The 15,584-nt window shown below is 43.4% G+C and overlaps 1 long non-coding RNA gene across 1 annotated transcript; it reads left to right on the top strand.

The window, feature by feature from the left end:
* Positions 1-517: 517 nt before the first annotated feature.
* LOC311518229 lies at positions 518-5,364 on the top strand. Its single transcript, XR_014710930.1, has 4 exons — positions 518-667; positions 2,941-3,218; positions 4,549-4,679; positions 5,007-5,364. It is a non-coding gene; the product is annotated as an uncharacterized lncRNA (long non-coding RNA).
* Positions 5,365-15,584: the final 10,220 nt, after the last annotated feature.

Here is a 15,584-nt window from a genome sequence, read left to right as displayed (position 1 = left end):
TTATTTCTGAAGTTTCCTTCATACAATATTTCTTTGTACAAGATATGTGATTAGTGAACCAGACAAGTGCTAGCTGTTGTATTCCAGTAAGTGCTCTGAGAAACCTTTTCTCTTTCCTGTAAGTAATTTGCCATTCTTGCTGTCTTGCTCCAGAGGTGCACATGAAATGAGAAATTTACCCTCTCCTAATCAGTGAAATTAACACACACACATGGAATCTTTCATGCAGTAAACACTCTATCAAAAGGAAAAGGAACATGTAAAAAAGTCCCACAGTCTCAGCTCATTTTATTTTCTTTCCTCCAGCGTCCTTTCCACATCCCTAAGGATGATCTCATTTCTCCATACTTTAACCCTTGACTCTCGAGGAACCAGAGTCAAGGCCATCATCCATTTGGATGAAGAAAGCTTTTAGGAGCTTGTCAGTGCTTAATTAGCTGGGGTGCTTGCTGACTGAGTGATAGGCAATCCCTCCCACCAGAGGCTAAGCAGTTTGTTTTCTCTTTGCAGCATTTCCAAACGCTGCTGTCTAGGTAAAAATTTCACCAGATCTTGGAATCAAACCCAGATTTCCCCACCTGCAGTAAGAGTGATTGGTGAAAAAAGTCACTGAATTTCCATCAATGTGTAAAAGTGAATGGAAGGTTGGATGAAAAATGAAAATGAGGTTTGTGAGTAAATCTGAAATTTCAAAGTTGTTTTCATTTCAAAGGGTCTGTAATTAATCCATTTTTGTTTTATCAGTATTTTTAGCAAATGTTTATCAAAACATTATCAAAATGGTTGTTACAATTTTTTCATTTACTGAAAACTCAGTTTTCACAAACATTATTTAAATGGTTATTGTGATTTTTTTCATTGGCTTAAAACTGATTTTCAGTATTTCAATGTCTGTTTCCGTAACAATATCAATTAAGTGTTTGATAAAACTTTACAAAAATGTTGATTAAAACTTGACTCTTGTAATTGAGCACTACTCAAATTTAATATTTTTGCATCAGCCCTGAAGGTTTTTTAAAACCCTGCTGGAAGGGAGCCCCATTGTTTTGCAGAATGTAAGAGGGGGGGCTTGTCCCTTTAAGGGCCAGAGAACTGGACCCCAGGAATCCCAAGTTAATAATAAGATGCCCCTTTATAGGTTCCCCTATAAAGAACAGTAGGAAGCTGCAGAGAGGGGAGGGGGATGCTTGAGCAGACAAGAAGACAGTATAGAGACAGTTGGGAGTGAGTAAGCTCCAGCAGAGAAACTTTGGCATGAGACTACAGGCAGGAAAGGCCTGAGAGTGACCTGAAAAGGAGGTAAATGGATGGGCTTGAGAACTTTATTTTGAATGATTAGTTTAATAAACCACAACCTGAGAAGGGAATAAAATGGGTTGATGAGTTGTTGAAGAAGCCCCTTACCAGGGAAACTGAGGCTGGAGCTGCTTGTGTGGGCTTCCTGGAGGCGATGAGGGGTTGTATGGGAGGTGGGCTGCCCTACGAGGCAGAGGTTTTTAATCAAATCTGTGGAAGCAGAAAGTGGCATATACCAAGAAGGGATCAGAGGGAAGTTTATAAAGTTATAATTTAGGTCTAGGAAGTTAGAGTTTAGATGGTTAAGACACTATATTTTGCATATATTTTTCAATAAAATGCAAAAATTAGTGTGGGGGTTGGGTTTTTTCCTGTTTTCTTCACTATGTTTTCTCTAACTTCCCTCCCTGACCATATTCCTTCCTGGATTAGAAAACCATTCTACCACTCCGACCACATAGCATTTCTAAGAAACAATACATAGCATTCATTATTTTCTCAAAGCAATGTGTCTGTGGCGGTGATGAAACTATTGGGCTGGGCTCCTGCAAACTTTTACTGTTTTAAAATACTACTGTTATCTGCTCTGCAGTGTTAAAAAATATTTGCTTAGTAGCATTTCCAGGAAATTCCTTTGCAGACCTGATAAGGAATGTCAGCAAATGACACTCTGTAATTAAGGGACTAAGGAATCTCAGGTATGCAGATGGACATCACGCCTAAGGCAGCCCCTAGCTCCCTTTTTCCGCTATGCGGAACCACCCTTTACAGCATGTGGGGATCTGCAGAGCTTCTACTTCCATCAAGTTTCAGAGTAACAGCTGTGTTAGTCTGTATTCACAAAAAGAAAAGGAGTACTTGTGGAACCTTAGAAACTAACCAATTTATTTGAGCATAAGCTTTCAGTGAGCTGTAGCTCACGAAAGCTTATGCTGAAATAAATTGGTTAGTCTCTAAGGTGCCACAAGTACTCCTTTTCTTTTTACTTCCATCAAGGGGCCAGAGCACTGCTTCCCTCTCACCCTCAACATGCACTTATCAATAGAACTACACTGGTGTACTGAGGAACATCTACTGCACTAGATGCAGACTTGTCACAGCATTTTGCTTACCTGAAGCAGAAGAGAGCTTGAGAGGGAGATTGTGATCCTGAGTCCTGGGGTGACAGTTTCCCTCCCAGGCTACTCCTGGGCATTGCAGTAGAAGGCTTACTCTGAGCTAGATGATAATGTCAAATCTAGGCTAAAAAAAAAATACTAATTGAATTCTAATACCGGATTTCCTTGACAATGTTGCAATACAATATTTGATGGGATTCAAATAATTGAACCCAGTGGAAAGGTGCTTCCCAGTGCTTTATTCTGCATACATTCTAGCAGATACTTTTGATTTGTGAGTCAAGTGTGCTCCCAAACCATGTGGTCTTCGATTACGTTATTGAGTAGTTTTGAATTAATGATACAAAGATCGTCCTATAAATGTTGGACATGGAAAATTATATGAAACAGAACCAATCCTACCCAAAGTTGCCAAGATGTTTTACAAACTATTAGCTATTTCAGCAGATTCCGAGCATGGCTGGCATGGGGAAGCCAGAACAGGCAGTACTCAATACCTGCAGTGGGTTGCTGCTTGATTTTCCAGAAGCAGAACCTGGTGTTTGGATAGAAATCCTTATGGACTGCTGCAAAACTCAAGAGGTGGGTGTGGCTAGCAGGGATCTGCGTGGACGTGACTAGGAGGCTAGAGAATTCAGCCAAGCCTGCCCATTAACTGCAACTCTGATCTTAAGAGGACTCCGTTCCCTTCCAGAAGTGGAGCACGAATTCCCCCAGGTTGGAGCTGGAAAGTCTTGGGCTCCTGAATTGAAGGGGAGAAGAGGTTTTATTCCTCCACACTCACATTATATTTGTGAAAGTCAGGTAAATATGCTCAGCCTTCTCTAGGCCAAAGGTAGTGACCCCCAGCATTCTTCTGACTCCTTCTCCCTGTTCCTATAAGAAAGCCTGTACCCTCCAGCCTTATTCCCGGAGTCCTACTCTAAACTTCCCCTCCCTTTCCCCCACGAGGGGACACAGATTGTACTCTGGAGTCTGGGGCAAAAAGGCAAGTACCAAGTGAAACTCTTGCTTGTGGTAATAAAGGATATCTAAGGAGTAGGGACCTTTGCCATTGGTGGGAAGAGCATGGAAATAATATGAGGAGGAGACGGGGGGGGGCTGTCCTCCATCTTATCTGGCTTGGATATTTAAAAAAAATATTTGAGATGAGATTGTTGGGGTTTACACAGAGTATTCAGTTTGGGCAACCACTTTTTTCCCCTTTCTGAATCAGTACAGAAACAAGGACATTCATTGACCCATTAACCAGAACTTTCATGGAACCTTTTCACATGTTAGCTACCAAAGAAATGACTGGTCTTAGGGTGACCAGGGAGGCCAGCTAATAAGCTGAAAATTGGGGCAACAATGGAACATGCCTGATTTCTCTCTGTTTTGTGGAGGTGAGAAAGGGTCTATTTTTCTGGTCTCTCTGGGGCACTGCTTGACTGAAAGTGAAACATGCTAAACTAGTTTGCTCATTATTCTAAGCACACTTGCTTTGCAAAGTGACTGGTTGGGCAATGGAAACTTATTTACTCACAGGAAAGATTTACAAACCAGCACTACTGCAGCATCAGTCATAGCACTGGTGAGACAATCAGGCAAATCTTCTCCCTCTACTAGCCATTAATGCAGCAGCCCAAACCATGGTAATTCATTCCATGAGGCTGAAAGGCCAGTTTAAGACTTCCCTGCAAAAATCAGGGCTGCTGGCCAGTTTATTTTGAAATACTAAGTAAGAATACTGGAGGCATATTTAAGCCCCTGTGTCCGTACATCATATGAATGAAGTAAATAATTACTGTTCAAACTTGCTTTTCCAAGGTTACTTTGGAACACGTTCATCTGAGCAATGACTCCGAGGATGTATCAGCTGTTGGCTCTACATTAAGCAGCGATGCAACATATGCTGTTAAAGCCTCCCGCACTGTTCATAAAGATATATTAGTTTAACTAATGAAAACACAAGGGTATCATATTCAGTGATGATCAAATCTAAAGGTGTTCAATTAATCTCAGACTTCTGTCCTGCTATGGCATTACCGAGTAGTGGTATTTACGCTAATATTAAAGACTGCATCATAATATTGTTACAAATCTGTCTGGATAGAAGACTTCCTGATTCTTATGTTCTTTAAATTGCCACTAGGAACTTCAGTGACAGCAGGACTAGAACTGGGATCCTCCCCCGAAGCACAAGCTTCTCCCACGGAGCAGGTAGCTCTCAACAGTAAACTGCCTATGACACACAGCTGAGCAGATGAGCCCTGTTTCCAGGCAGTAAGTGCAGGGTTCCATGTACACACATTAGCCAGCTGATCACAAAACAAAATGCTGACACATGATGCTCTTTGGGAGGGGATTGCAAGAACATTGTTGCATTTGTCTCCTTCTTTTGAAATTCTCTAATCGAAAAGATCTGCAAACTTCTCAAGTAAATATTTATTATATATACACAACAAGGATGGGCAAACAAGTTCAGATAAGAGAGAGACATCCTTTCCACCAAAATCTCAAGTCAGGCTTTTTTTGGGGTTTTTTTTTTGTTGTTTTTAAAGTATAGAACATCTACTTAAAAATCATATTTGTCTCTTCTTTTACCTCCAGGTTGTGGCTGGAATGATACAAGAGGCTGCTTTGGCTGTATTTGCAGCCTGATTGGCCACAGGAAGTACCAGAAATCTTACAAGAGAACCTGTTCTTTCATGCTTTCTATTATGGGTACAAAAACTGTGCATAAATGAAGTCTCAGAAAAGCCCCAAACATTTCATTGTTTCTGAGCTCTGAAGCTTTTGAGGTGACTATTGCTAGTGCATGGTCTTTTCACTTCTGTCCTGTTGCTATTCAATTACATTTTCTTGGCAATGTTTGATAGTGTCTGTGTGAAGCTTAAAAAAAAAACTAGACAATTTTATTTGAATTAAACAATATTCTGGAAGTGATGTGAACCAAAACCACATTTTTTCAGTCAGGAAACCATTGCTATGTTTGGAAACTACACTAATAATCTATATGCAAAGGCAACATGGCCCCCTAGAGCATGGGCACCCTTGTATTGTTATAGTTAGAAGCACTCCACCCTTAGGGGATAGGCAAGGTCTAAACTCACAAACTGTGAGCCTTATATCTTTGTACATAAGGGAGTGGTCCTCTCAATCCGAGGTCAAAGTCAAGCAAAGAATTCTAAACAGGAAAACGAACAAAATATAAATGTCTTCCTCTGTTAGAGGTCAACCAATGGCAGACTTTTCTCCTTGGTAACAGATCTCAGACAACCGGGCTAAGGCTCTCATCACAGTTGTGTTGGAAATAATATATTATTTCCTGACTGACTAAAAAGCTGCACTTTTACTTTAGCAGTTGGGCCACTGTGAATGACAGCATGAGATATTAAAGATTAAAGTACAACCTAGGGATTCACTCCCAAGGATCCATTATTTAATGCTCACAGTTTGTAGAAAACGAAGCATTTCAATCATGTTTTCCAGTTAGAAATAACCAGCTAAATTAAAGCAGGTATTTTGGGGCTTTCAGAATGGACTCTCAAAGGCAAGCATCAAAGCTGCACTGAATTGAGACTCATGGAACAGTGACTGGATATGATCTGTAGAAGGAGAATGGTTTCCTCAACATATGACAACACATGAGGACATGAAATGCTGATCGAGACAGATTGTTTACATCATAATAAATATAAAGAGATTGTGGCAAAATTATATATCAATGAAGGACTGACACCAAAACTGACGTATACCCTTATTTTATGTTGGCCCTTAAAGCTACTTGTATTCTAAAATCCTTCTCCCATATGGCAGAATTTGCTTCAGTGTTCAGACTCTTCAGAGCATTAAAAAACATTTTTGAGCTATAGCTGTTCACAACTGTGATCCCTTATGGCGCTCTCCAATCACTTCATATGTCAGCTACTAAAGGCAGGATTAGCCTAAGGATGTGATGAGCTGGACAGCTGCCTAAGAAGCAGAAAGTTATTGCATTTAAGATCTTAAGTCTTTGACCCTGATTTTTCAAAGGCCCCGAAGAGGACTTTGAATTTTGTGCCCACATCTAACTGCAGACACACTTTATAGCAGGAGAAGTCTAGGTATCTGCTTGCACCTACAAATCACTTAGTTGAATGTCTATGTGCTGTAAAATGCACCAGCAGATATTTGTGCCCACAAAACTTTATGTATGGGTGCAAAAGTACAGTAACATAATTGGAGGTTTCTTCTGAAACTTATCCCTTTATATCAGGGGTTCTCAAACTGGGGGTTGGGACCTCTCAGGGGGTCACCAGGCTATTACATGGGGGAGGTCGTGAGCTGTCAGCCTCCACCCCAAACCCCGCTTTGCCTCCAGCATTTATACTGGTGTTAAATATATAAAAACGTGTTTTTTAATTTATAAGGGGGGGTGTCACACGCAGAGGCTTGCTATGTGAAAGGGGTCACCAGTACAAAAGTTTGGGAACCACTGCTTTATATGTAATTGCAATTTTATTGGCACAGAATCAAGGGTCCATTTTTTCTTCTAAATACACAGGAGGAAGGAGCCCATAATAGCAATTTAGTGTTAGAGAGCCCCAAACTGAAGGCAAAATGGACAACTTTAAGCTATAATAACCATACACTACTGAATGTAATTTATCAATAGGTTCACAATTAGAGATGTATTTTAAGCAAAAATATTTGGACCAATCTCTTTTCAAAATATGTGAAACATTTGTTATAGAACATCCAAACTTATCGTATTGATTTTTAAATTAATGTAAAAATCAATATATTACTTGGCATATTACAAACTGTCTACCTTAAAACAATAATTATTACTGTAATGTTCTCTCTAGTATCACCTAAAACATTTCTTGGGGAAAAATGGCTGCAAGCTATATTCTAATCTATAGAACAGGGGTGGCCAAACTTATTAACCTGCTGAGCCGAATATGACAATCTTCAGAAGTTGGAGAGCCGGGGCATACCTGCCCTGCTCCTGCTGAAGCCCTGACCCCTGGCAGGTGCGCCCTGTGGGGCAGCAGCCCTGAGAACCCCCTACCCACTGGGAAGAAGGCCTGAGAACCTCCTCCCCACTGGGCAGAAGCCCCAACCCCACCACCCCGCTGCAAGGCAGAGGTCCTGAGCTCCCCCCCAAGACCCAGTCTGATAGGTGCGGAGCATGGGGGGGCATGGTGGCTCCTTGACCTGCACTTTAACGGTAAAAGAGCCACATGTGGTTCATGAGCTACAATTTGGCCACCCCTGCTATAGTATCATAGAAATATATGTCAGAGAAAAGATCTATAAGGTCATCTAGTCCATAGAAGGCCTGTGGGAGAAGAATAAATGGAAGTGGGAGGGATGGAATGCTGAAATGGTAGATCATTATTTAAGGTTCAGATAATTTTATATATATACTCAACCTCTTATGCTCTATAGTATCACCAGACCTTTTTCCAGTGAGTTGCAGCTTTGAAGTCAATTCCTCTGCACTCACACAATATCATATGCAACCTTTCAAATAGTAAATTTCCACAAATGATAGAATATAACAGTTGGATTATTAAAACCAGGAGGGTTCTCTTTATGTCATACATAGCAACAATTTTGTTACTTTATTTAAAAACCCTGGTCTGAATTAAATCGTTGCAATAAATCCTTCCTCTCGATTATTCTTTTCCGACTGTCCCAACAAAAGTAGGTAATATAATATTTCAAGATTATCTGCATTTACCTAAACATAAATATTTACAGTTGTCTCTCCTTCCTAAACATATACACACATGTACATTTAGTTCATGGAAACATGAGCTGAGAGAGTGGTTTCCTCCAAAAATAATTTTATGTTGAAATTCTAATTATAATTTCTATTCTGATAGCACCTAGAAGCATGAACTGATATCAAGTTCTGCTTGGTAATTTACAAACACAGAATAAGAGTCAGTCCCTGTCCCAAAGAGTTTACAATCTGAATAGACAAGGCAGGCAGGGTGAAAGGGAAACAGAGGAGTAAAGTGATAGATATGCTCAAGGTTACAGAGCAAGTTGGTGGTAAAACTGGGAATGAAACCCAGGCCCCAGAACACATTGTTCATTGCCCTATCTACTGGAGCATGCTGCCTCGCTCAGCCTAGTGATTTGATCAACTGGGTTAATCCACTTTTGAAAGTGTGAGTATGGGGGGCGGAGAACTCCTGTTTTTCCATGTACTCAGTGAAATACTGAGCCAGCATTATTCAAAACTGATGAGGAATGTCACCGAGTGGACTGGTCTCGTAAGAGGGACCTGCTCCAGCCCACCTGTGCCTCATCAACAGCCTTGATGAGAGCTGATAGAATAGCGATCTTCCCTATAAAGAGCCAAAGAGGAACAGGAAACAAGAGTGACCTGGGGTAGCCCTCACTGGAAATGCCAAGGTCAGGGCAGGCTGCAAAAAGGAGAGAGATACTCCCATGACTGGTGAGTAACACTGAAGTTAAACTCCCCAACCAGTCACAAATTGCTTCTGATCCCCACACTGAACACTGGTTACCAAGAAGCAAAAAAAGAAATCACACAGCCCCCTTTATTGCATTCCAATTCTCTGGCTCCCAATCAGCTCCTAGGTCCAGTACAGTGAGCAGTCATTTTAAAACTCTGCTCACATATACAAAATATTCTTCTGATCCCAAGGTCCAGCCTCATTACCAGGCCAGTATAGGTTTGGATCTTACCCAAAATACCATGCAGCCAGCCAATCCTTTAGTGCCTAAAACTAAGGGTTTATTATAAGAAAAAAGAGAGGAACAAGAAGAGAGTTGTTAAATGGTAAAGCAATCGGATACATACAGAGACTTCAAAGTCCACATATCAAGTTCTTTGTTGTATTGGTGAGTTTGCTGGTTTGAAAGTCTCTCTGGAACACATCCCTAGCTTGGATGGGTCATTCAGTCCTTTGTTCAGAGCTTCAGTTTGTAACAAAGTTCCTCTAGAGCAGTGGTTCTCAACTGTGGTACACCATTTGTTCAGGGAAAGCCCCTGGTGTACCGGGCCAGTTTGTTTACCTGCTGCATCCGCAGGTTCAGCCAATCGCGGCTCCCAGTGGCCGCGGTTCGCCGCTCCAGGCCAATGGGGGCTGCGGAAAGTGGTGCGGGCCGAGGGATGTGCTGGCTGCCACTTCCAGCAGCCCCCATTGGCCTGCAGTGGCGAACCACGGCCAGTTGGAGCTGCGATAGGCCGAACCTGCGGACACAGCAGGTAAACAAACTGGCCCAACCCTCCAGGGGCTTTCCCTGAACAAGCGGTGGACCACAGTTGAGAACCACTGCTCCAGAGGTAAGAAGCCGGAATGAAGACAAGAAGTGGGACTGAAGACAAAATGGAAAAGATGCAGCTGCCAGTGCCTTTTATAGTCTTTTGCCATTCAGCTTGTATTTCCTTTGTTCCAAACACAAGCTGCCCAGCACACAGCATGGAAGTCTTTGAGTTCTGTTCATAGGCATACTCCTGCATGCCTTGCTGAGTCATAAGGTGTAGCCCCTGACCCTTTCAATGGGTTCATTTTACATTTGATGTCCCTTGATGGACCATCAAGTAGCCTAGGCAGTGCTGAGGCCAATCTATCTGGGGGTATCACCCAGATCCACAGCACAAGTTTGGAAATACAGATATACTATACATATCTATAACTTACCGTACAAAGGTGATACACACATATAAACAAGATTATCATACATGGCAAAATATAACATTTTTGCAGATACCTTAAACAGCATATCTGGCACAGCTCATTGCAATTTTATAATATTGGTATTCATTATATCCTAAAGCACTGCTCACTAACTGGTAGACCATGTGCATGGATGGACCATGATCATGGAGCCTCTGACAGTCGATCTCAGTCTCAGTCACTGCAGGAACCTGCCTCGCTTGCAGGCACCACCCATGCAGCTCCCACTGGCTGCGAACGGGGACCCGCAGCCAATGGGAGCTGTGGGGGCAGTGCCTGCAGGCGGGGGAAGTGCATGGAAGCTTCTGGGAGTGGCATAGGGCCAGGGAAGGCAGGGATCCTGCCTTAGCCCCACTGCACCACCACCCAGGCACCACCTGAGGAAAGCAGCGTGCCGCTGCCCGGCCACAGCCCGCACCCCAAACCTCTCCCACACCCAAACTCCCTCCCACAGCCTGCACCCCCTCCTGCACACCAAACCCCTGCCCCAGCCTCCTCCCAGAGCCCGCACCCTGCACCCAACCTGCTGCCTGACCCCTGAGCCCCCTCACAGAGCCAGCACCCCAACCTCCTGCCCCAGCCCTGAGCCCCCTCCTGCACCCAAACTCCCTCCTGCACCCCAACCCCCTGCCCCAGGCTCAGCCCAGAGCCCCTCCCACACTCCAAACCCCTCGGCCCCAGCCCAGAGCCCGCACCCCCTCCTGCACCCCAACCCTCTGTCCCAGCCCAGTGAAAGTGAGGGAGGGTGGGGGAGAGCGAGCAACAGAGGGGCAGGGGATGGAGAGAGCACGGTGGGGCCTCAGAGAACAGGTGGGGCAGGGGCAGGGGCATGGGCATGCCTGGAGGGGCAGGCCAGGGACAAGGGTGTTTGGCATTGTGTGATTACTGTTATTTCTACATTTTTCTCTGAGGTAGATCCTGGGTTACACTTAAATTCAAAAAGTGATCTTGTGCTTAAAAAGATTAGAGACTACTGTCCTAAAGTGTCCCCCAGATTCCATACAGCATCACAACAGGGAGAGAAATGTTGTGGGGAGGAGTTGCCGTGAGCAGAAGGCTCCTGCAGGAGGCTGTGAAGGGTTGGGGACTGGAAGCCAGAGCCAGAATGCTGAGCTCCAGCTCGGAAGCACTGGGGGTGGGGAGCGGGGAGTTTTGTGAAGAGCAGATTGTGACAGAAGAAGAGTACCAGGGATGGTAGAAGATGCCAGTGCTGACTATGAACGTTTGTGTTGTGATGATGGACTTGACTTTGGGACCTTGAGGATAGTTTTTGAACTGTTTGTTGTTAAACCAGCACCAGGCCGGGGTGGTGTTAGCCATGAGAGAGAGAGGGAAAGAGCGAGCAATTGTGTGGAGGTCTTAAGTGGAAACAGACACATGGTGCTGCAGAGCCACCCCTGGCCAAGAAAAGCTACTCATGAGGCAGCTGATTCTGGTTCAAAGACCAAATGTAGCATGATCATAGTTCTCAGCGAGAAAGGGAAAATTATCCAACGTTGTAGAAAAGCTGTTGTGGATTATTGTCTTTATGCTTAAGCAATAGAACATGTCCAAACTTTCAGTACAGCATTTTCTATTTGTATTTTAGGTCACCTCAAGGCTGAGGGACATTGGGGCACTTGGAATCACTATATTATTAAAGTTTGATGCTGCCCAAGTTAAGGCCATACTGTTACACTTAATTGGCAACGCTGCAACACGTGTTCATAAAACTGAAGCAGTGTCCCTTTAAAGAGATCCTGCTGGTTTGTCCAAAGTTAGAGATATAATGGAACATAATATCTTTTATAGACAAAGCTGTTATAAAAAAAGCATTGATATTCATATAAAACAAGCACTGAGGATGAGGAAAAAAGAAAATCACTGACCTCAGTTTTATTATATGTTCCCTCACCTGAAACAGATCAGTTCATTCTCATAAACATGCTAATCTAAACTGAATGCACTTGTTGAGATATCCTGGAGTTCTGGGAGCAACAAGTATGCAGGCTGGTTACAAATGTGTTGTTCTGCTCAGCAGATTTCCAATGGATTTGATACACTTCGCTGCATATCAAGGTGAGAAGAAAGTCCTCTGCTCCAGATGAGGGGTGTTCCTTGTGACATGCACATCAAACAATTGCCTGTCTTATCATAGTAAAAAAAAAAAATTAACCATGTGACCCTCCAATGGAGCAGGAAAAAAAAAGTCTTTCTTCGGCTGCCTGAATCTACACCAATGTAATAAAATAGGATTTGGAACATCTGGAAATAAAAAAACCTTATCCTTTGGAAAGCCACCTTTCTAACCTTCTTCCGTTTTCAGATAGCCAGATTCCCTTTTGCAACAAGGTTATTAAAAATAATCATGACTAGCAAATTTCACATCTTATTAGATCTAGGTGAAACCTGCTGCCCTCCACTTTATTAAGATGAACTCTGGAATTTAGTCATAATCAGATAGGCTTTGTTTATCTTGAGTGTCATCTCAGGCTCAGTCTCAAAGCCTAATACTAACAAGAGGACAAACCAAAGTTTGAGTGTTTACAACTATTAGCTCAAACAGATCAGTAATCTGCAAACCTATCTTTTTTTTCTCTCTCCCAAATTGTTAATCAAGACCATGTTTTGTTTTAGAGACAGTGAAAGGGATGGGCATTTATTTCAATCAATGTTTTATCACACACAGAATATTCTTTAGATAACATGTCCATTGGGTTGAGAGACATTCTGAGATCTTTCAAGTTCAACACCCCTTCCCTCTGCAGTTACCAATAACTTGACTTCAAGTCCAGGATGGATTTCTTAGCCCATCTGTTCTATGTAGGTGTGTGTTTACAATGCTTATGAACCATATTCAACAGTTGCATTTAAATGACCTATCTTTGGGTTTAGTGCTGTACTTTGAGTGCATTCCAGGTAAATTAACAAAGTTCCCAGTTGGACTTCATGGATCTCTAATTCTTCTCCTTTTCAAGTTACTCAAATTCTGTGTGAGGTAGGGTTGTGGGGTTTGTTTTGTGGGGGAAGGAGAGAGGAGTGGGCTGTGTGGTGAATGTCATCCTGGATATGCTGGGGGAAACATTTTCAACTAGCAAGGTTTTGCAACATTTTCTAAAGGTAGTCAGACTCTAGCTTCATCTATTTCCATTGGAGATTCATTCTTAACTTATGTGATCCACCTGTAGAATGTGTTGTCTGCAGTTCACAAACACTTTCTACTGGATTGTATGTCTTGGAGGACTGCAACTATCTTGCTGTTTCATAGATGGAAATATGGCCTCTAATGGGACCTGATCCAGTAAATGCTTTGAAGATTAGGACCAAGGCCTTAAACAGGCAATTCAAGATGAATGGGAGCCAGTGGAAGGATGAAGGGATAGGAGCACAGGGAGATATGCTCACAGCAGCCTACACCATGGAGGAGGCAGGTAGTCACACGTTGCACCAGCTGAAGCCTTTGCATGGTTTTCACATTCATCTTCAGAAACAGTGAATGACAGTAATTCAGTCTGGAGCTGACAACTTCATGGATGACTATGGTCAGGGCCTCATTCAGGAGGAAGGGCCACAGAGTCCTAACAAACTGAAAGAGAGTGGAGTTTTTGGTTACTATTGTGAGGGAAAATTAACAGGACATAAAACTCAGGTCAAGGCCCTGACTTTGATCAAGCTTGCCTGCAGGCCGTAAACAGATCCTGTTTGCTTATGTGTGTCAAGGAGTAGAAGAAGTCACAATGGAAAGTCCCCAAAATGGAACAATGGTTTTCTGTGCATAATGGGCATGAAGGGGCAGGATAGAAAAGTCCCCAGACAGAACAGATTTGCAATAGTCAAGCTTATGACATATATATGGAAGGAAAAGGCCTGGGTAGAGACCGTCGAATCATGGAAGTCAATGAATGGCTACGCGGGTGGTGTCGGAGAGAAGGCTTTGGATTCTTTGACCATGGGATGGTGTTCCAAGAAGGAGGAGTGCTAGGCAGAGATGGGCTCCACCTACAAAGAGAGGGAAGGGCATCTTTGCAAGCAGGCTGGATAATCTAGTGAGGAGGGCTTTAAACTAGGTTCACCGGGGGAAGGAGATCAAAGCCCTGAGGTAAGTGGGGATGGGGGATACCGGGAGGAAGCATGAGCAAGAGAGCATGAGAGAGGAGGGTTCCTGCCTCATACTGAGAAAGAGGGACGATCAGCAAGTTATCTTAAGTGCCTACACACAAATGCAAGAAGCCTGGGAAACAAGCAGGGAGAACTGGAAGTCCTGGCACAGTCAAGGAATTATGATGTGATTGGAATAACAGAGACTTGGTGGGATAACTCACATGGCTGGAGTACTGTCATGGATGGATATAAACTGTTCAGGAAGGACAGGCAGGGCAGAAAAGGTGGGGGAGTAGCACTGTATGTAAGGGAGCAGTATGACTGCTCAGAGCTCAAGTATGAAACTGCAGAAAAACCTGAGAGTCTCTGGATTAAGTTTAGAAGTGTGAGCAACAAGGGTGATGTCATGGTGAGAGTCTGCTATAGACCACCGGACGAGGTGGACGAGGCTTTCTTCCAGCAACTAACGGAACTTACTAGATCACAGGCCCTGGTTCTCATGGGAGTCTTTAATCACCCTGATATCTGCTGGGAGAGCAATACAGCGGTGCACAGACAATCCAGGAAGTTTTTGGAAAGTGTAGGGGACAATTTCCTGGTGCAAATGCTGGAGGAACCAACTAGGGGCAGAGCTCTTCTTGACCTGCTGTTCACAAACCAGGAAGAATTAGTAGGGGAAGCAAAAGTGGATGGGAATTGGGAGGCAGTGACCATGAGATGGTCGAGTTCAGGATCCTGACACAAGGAAGAAAGGAGATCAGCAGAATACGGACTCTGGACTTCAGAAAAGCAGACTTTGACTCCCTCAGGGAACTGATGGGCAGGATCCCGTGGGAGAATAACATGACGGGGAAAGGAGTCCAGGAGAGCTGGCTGTATTTTAAAGAATCCCTGTTGAGGTTACAGGGACAAATCATCCCGATGTGTAGAAAGAATAGTAAATATGGCAGGCGACCAGCTTGGCTTAACAGTGAAATCCTTGCTGATTTTAAACACAAAAAAGAAGCTGACAAGAAATGGAAGATTGGACAAATGACCAGGGAGGAGTATAAAAAAATTGCTCGGGGATGCAGGAGTGAAATCAGGAAGGCCAAATCACACCTGGAGTTGCAGCTAGCAAGAGATGTTAAGAGTAACAAGAAGGGTTTCTTCAGGTATGTTAGCAACAAGAAGAATGTCAAGGAAAGTGTGGGCCCCTTACTGTATGAGGGAGGCAACCTAGTGACAGAGGATGTAGAAAAAGCTAATATACTCAATGTTTTTTTTGCCTCTGTCTTCACGAACAAGGTCAGCTCCCAGACTACTGCACTGGGCAGCACAGCATGGGGAGGAGGTGACCAGCCCTCTGTAGAGAAAGAAGTGGTTCGGGACTGTTTAGAAAAGCTGGACAAGCACAAGGACA

The sequence above is a fragment of the Lepidochelys olivacea genome (genome assembly GCF_965140295.1).
Source record: "Lepidochelys olivacea isolate rLepOli2 genome assembly, chromosome: 3".
Lineage (NCBI taxonomy): Eukaryota > Metazoa > Chordata > Testudines > Cheloniidae > Lepidochelys > Lepidochelys olivacea.
This window is presented reverse-complemented; position numbering and strand designations above follow the sequence as displayed.